Here is a 5,947-nt window from a genome sequence, read left to right as displayed (position 1 = left end):
TTAGATTTGTAGACTGGATTAAAAACACAAAACTCATCTATTTGTTGCCTACAGGAAATACATCTCACCAACCAAGATCAGTGGAAACTATCTCATGGATTTTGATGTTTTTGTTTTTAGTTTCATTTCTTCAAAACACATTTTTTACATTAAATTATTTAATGATTCATAGATTGTACAGTAGCATCATTTCCTTCAAGAAGGTTCTTGATTTACTTTCTCACTTCTTCAACGACACATTAGTCATTCAGTAGCATGTTATTTAACTTCATTGTGTTGCTAGTTTCTATTTTTTCTTCCTGTTGCTGATTTTGTTTTATGGCTTTTTTGTTTCTGTGGCTTTTCATTTAAGGGGATGTATAGTAACTGTGTAGTGGAGACTATCATAGCCAGTGGCATGTTGTTTAACTTCATGGCATTGTAAATATCTGCTTTCTTCCTGTTGTTGATTTTGTCATGGCTTTTCACTTGAGGGATTTTATAGTGACTGTGTAGTGGAGACTGACAATCCAGATGTGAGGATACTGTGCAGTGTGCATCTCTATTTCTGGATTGAGGATGGTTTACCAGTGAAATTGTTAGATGTGTCTTGACAATGTGATGTTGGACTCTCTGCCATTGTCCATGCTCGCAATTATGGTCTTATGACTGTTTATTAGGAACTATACTGTTGTAATGATATAGGGGAACTCAGTGGGGGAGGGGACTTGAAGAGTGGGTAGGAGAAATCCCAGGGCCTATGGCACTGTATCACGAAATGATAAGAATATGATAAAAATAATAAGGGAAAATGTGCAAAAATTTAGCATAATTTATTAAAATGTTTTGCTTTCCATATTAAATACATGTTTTGCTTTTACTGAAAGTGAATTGATTCTGTAAGGATGAGTCTATACCTGGACTCTATTATCATATTATTATAATCTAGTGATCTATATATCCTTATGGCTGTAGCACAATGTATAAGCTTTGTAATGAGTTTTGAAATCAGATCAATTTAATCTTGAAATTTGTGTGTGTGTGTGTGTGTGTGTGTGTGTGTGTGTGTGTGTTGCACAAGTGAGAACAGTAAAAATGAGAGAACAATGATACATCCATCCCTGAATGAGCTGTCCTACATGGGCTAGAGGTTGCCTGTGAAATACAAAACATGGCAGTACATCCAAGTATTGTCTTTGGGAAAAAAAAGATAGCTGTCCTCAATTTTTTTTTTCAGAATTGTTTTGAATGTTTCATTTCCTTCACACATTTATGTAAATTTTAGAATCAGCTTGCCAATCTTTTCCCAAAACAAAAAATATTACACACATTATGATTAAAACTTCATTCTATGTATAAATCAACTTGGGAGAATTTGATGTACTAACAATTTTCTTCCCATGTCTGTTCATTTATTTAGTGCTTTAATTTATGTCAGCAGTATTTTCCAATTTACTGCATACATACTTGTTGGCAAATTTAATTCTCTGGAATATTAGACACAATGTTTTGACACTATTATAAATGATGTTTTTAATGTTTAATGTTGCAAGTATAGAAATATAATTAATGTTTTATATTGAACTGCATCCCATGGCTTACTAATGTTACTTATTAGCTGTCATAATTTTGCTTTGTAGAATCTTTAAGAATTTTTGTATGCACAAATGTGCGGTTATAATCATCTGAAGATAAAAATAACTTTAACTCTGCGTATCATATTTTTATGCCTCCCCCTCTTTGTTATAGCACTAGCTATGACCATGAATTAAATTTTGAATTGAAGTGACAACAGACAGTCTTAACTTAAAAAGTTAAACTTTTTATATTTTTAATTGTGATGCGAATTGCAAGCTTTTTACCACTGCTCTTAAGAGATTATTCACAGAAATACAGACATTGAAGGCAGTTCTGCTGAGGGCTCAGAAAGAAGACAGCAGTAAGGAAAGTTGTTGTCGTTTTAGAGAATACATCTTCAGCATAAACATAATTGTTCCTGGAAACATGGAAAGGTGCTCTTGTGAGATCCTGGAAATGACGAGCTCATTATTAGACATTGGAGCAAATCCAGTAGTTGTTATAAATGGGTGGAAAACTTATCTGGAAAGTGTTCTGTTGGTTAGAAGACAAAACTGACAGAAAGTAAACTTGATTATGCAGCTGAGGAAGTTTCCAAGCAAGATGTGGTAGCTGCAGCTTGATTTTTGTATTGCTGCTTATAGCAAAATGTGAGAGAAAAGAGATAAGTTGAGGCAAGAACTAATGCAAGGATCCAGTGCTTGATGATTTAAAAAAAAAATCTCATTCTGTCCAAATGGCGTGTTCTAGAAACATGTCCCTGGGCCAAGAGACAACTTGATGTACAACTGTTTTTCAGACATTCAATCAATCATCTCCCGGAAAAATGTTATGGAAGATCCTCATATGTCAGGAGCCAGAAAAGATCTTTTTTAAAGATTTATTTTATTGTATTATTTGAAAGGCAGTTACAGAGAGAAAAAGAGACAGAAAGAAAGAGAGAGGAGAGAGAGAGCGAGAGAGATCCTGCATCTGCCGATTCATTGCACAAATGGCCAAAATAGATAGCACTGGGCCAGTCAGAAACCAGGAGTTTCTACTGGGTCTCTACATATGTGTCATGGCCCAGGAACTTCGACCGTCCTCCACTGCTTTCCCAGGGCAAAAGCATGAAGCTGGTTGGGAAGTAGAGCAGCTGCTACTCAAACTGGTACCCATATGGGATGCTGACACTGCAGGTGGGGGCTTAGCCTACTATGCCACTGCACAAGTTAAGCCTCTGCCTGTAGCACTTGCATCCCATATGGGCATTGGCCATTTAGGCAGTGAATGAATAGATGGAAAGATTTTTATCTGTGCTTCTCCTTCTCTCTCTGTATCTCTGTCTTTCAAAAACAAATATCCTTTAGAAAAAATAAGTTTATCTTGGTGCAAAACATAGATTTAGTTACCCTCTCCTAGCGTCAACCCATGCAGACCCTACTGTTGCAGGTATTTGCAGAGTGAACTGATACATGAGCACACATGTTTCTCTCTCTTCCAACATTTTATCTTCTTTGTCTCTGCCTTTCAAATAAAATAAAAAGGTATTTTTTTTTAAAAAAAAAATCAGTCTATTTTTAAAAAGCTATGTTAGACTATATATAACTGACAAACCTAATAGAAGTAGATAAACTGCCAAAAACTGTTAACAAAGTAAATGAGAAAAGTTGAAAAAGGGTGTTGAATAATAAGGGTGGATATGACCCCCCCAAATGAAACACATGTTATAAGCATATACTCTGCAAAATTCTAAATCCAATGACTTAATACACTTGTGATAAACTACTGAACACAGCAGTAATCAAATATAGTAATTGAAAATGAAAATAACAATAAAAATCTTTTACCCATGAAATTAAAGAAGATAAAGAAAAGATAAAATCCAAAGTTGGCAATGAAGGGGGAATGAAATGAGTGTTTGTCTATATTGCCAGTGGAAATAAAATAAGAACTAGCTTTACAAAAGGAATTTGGTAATATTTAATAGCAGTCTTAAAAAAATATTCTCCTTTTCCAATCCTGTATTTCTGTTGGGGAATGTGTCCTAAGTAATAATAGTTCTAAGTGGAAACAAGCGCACACAAAGAAGTTCAAATTTTTAAAAAGTGAAAGCATCTAAAATGCAGTAATGTATTAATATTAATGAATCTAAACAATGAAATAGCATGCCACTATTAATAATATTATAAAGAAGTTAAATACCAAATAAACTTGCTGATTTTGCTTTTTTGAAAAAGATTTACTTATTTTTATTGGAAAGGCAGATTTATGGGGAGAATCTGAAACAGATCTTCCATCTAGTGGTGCAGTCCCCAAGTGGCTGCAATGGCTGGAGCTGAGCTGATCTGAAGACAGGAACCAGGGGCTTCTTCCGGGTCTCCCATGTGGATGCAGGGCCCTAAGGCTTTTGGTCATCTTCTATTGCTTTCCCAGGTGCATTAGCAGGGACCTGAATGGGAAGTGGAGCAACTGGGACATGAACCAGCACCCATATGGGATCCTGATGCTTGCAAGGTGAGGACTTAGCCACTGAACTATTGAGCCTGATCCAGTTACTGGTTTTCAAGAGCAGAAGCAAAGTTAAACATGTATAGAAGATAATCATATTAGACTTCATGGACATAATGAGTAGGACGATATTCACAAATCTATTATGATTATTATTGTTAGAAACAGAAATATTGACTGCTATATTTTTTCCTTCAACTTCTCTGTAACTTCCAAATTTTTGACAATGGACATGTGTTATTTTTATAAGCAGATAAAAAAGGCCTTAACATTTTACAACAAAAGAAAGACAGTTGCCAAGTTACATTTCTTGTAAGTAATGTCTTATAAGATGTCTTCAAAAATGGATCTCACCCTTGGGGTGCCCAGAATAATATTATAGGTCATGCATACAGATTTTTAACTTTTCTGGTCAGCAGTCACATCAGTAATGACATTGTCAATAATTCCATTACCTTTTGAAGCTGATGAGAAAACCTTACCAAGTGATATGATTTCCAGATTGTAATCGACTTGAAGCAAGTGCAGTTCCTTTCCTCTGGTTCTTATCACGTCTTACTTCATTTTTATTCTTGTGCCTGATTAGCCAGTCTGCAAAATTCCTTACAGTAAGACCTTTGTTAGGATACACAACTTAGAGATGGAAGAAGTGCTAACGAGTAGATTGGAACATAAATTCACTACCTGTATACATCAGGAAACATCAATCAACTAAGTCTCATTATTTTTACTTGTAGAAATGAAGATAATAAAGTCCTCTCCTGGGGTGGGCTTTGTGTCTCATCGAGTTAAGGTCCTGCTTGGTATGCCCACATCCCATACCAGTGGTTCACGTTCTTGCTAATCCTCTTTCAGTGTAGCTCCCTTCTAATGTACTTGGGAGCAGTAAATGACGGCTGAAATCAGTCAGTCCTGCCACTCGTAAAGGAGTCCCAGAAGAAGCTCCCGGCTTCAGCCTGATCAGCTCTGGGTGTCATTTCCTATTTGTGGAATGAATCAGTACACAAATCTCTTTCTCTCTCCAACCCACAACACTTTGTCTTTTAAATAAATGAAATATTTTTATTAAAAAAAGACCTATTTTCTTAGAATTTTCTCTGTTATCAAACAGATACAAAAATCTATTAATTAGTGAGTATGCAATGAACTATTTTATAGTAGTAATATTTCATTAATTGAAGGTTAAATAAATATTTCTTGCTGACTGATAGCAGGCATACACAGTGAAAATTACGCAACCAGTTAAACTCTTTGGAAAACTAGGAGACCATTCCAGAGAGATATATTGTAGAACATTGTTGTTTACATACTTTCTACTCTCCCAATTAATATTTTTGACAAGTCGCTTAGAGAAGCAATGTGTTCACCTAAAGATTGGAATGATTCAAGAGTAGCAAGCAAACTAAAGAGTGATTTGGGAGCCACAAGAATTTTCCTATACTGAACTCCACTCTCCCTTACTTTGCTTATGGGAAAAGTAACAAATACATTCATGGAATCCTGAAATGTCAGACATAGGCAGAAATTTGAATATATTTATATCAGCCCCTTCCATAGTAAGGGAAGTCATGCATAACTCAGGGAGAAGGGTGCGGTGTGGAGACAAGACTAGAAGTCAGCTCAAACACCTTGATTCCCAGTTCAACCACAACGAAGTCCTCCCCAATGCTATATTTCATGAAAAGATGCTGGCGCTTCTCTTCACCTTGCTGTAGAGAAGGACACTGAGGCATAGGAGGAAGGTGTTATGCCCTAATTGCACTCTCCCTACCCCCCAAGTTCATTTACACATGCCCCAATTACCTATACTTCAGGATGTAACTATGTTTTTGAAATATAGTCTTTAAAAGGGTCATTATCAAGGGCCAGCACAGTGGCTCAACAGGCTAATCCTATACCT

This window comes from Ochotona curzoniae, unplaced genomic scaffold (genome assembly GCF_017591425.1).
Source record: "Ochotona curzoniae isolate NIBS_2020 unplaced genomic scaffold, NIBS_Ocur_1.0 contig_1274, whole genome shotgun sequence".
NCBI classification, from domain to species: Eukaryota; Metazoa; Chordata; class Mammalia; order Lagomorpha; family Ochotonidae; genus Ochotona; species Ochotona curzoniae.
Note: the sequence above shows the minus strand (reverse complement) of the source record.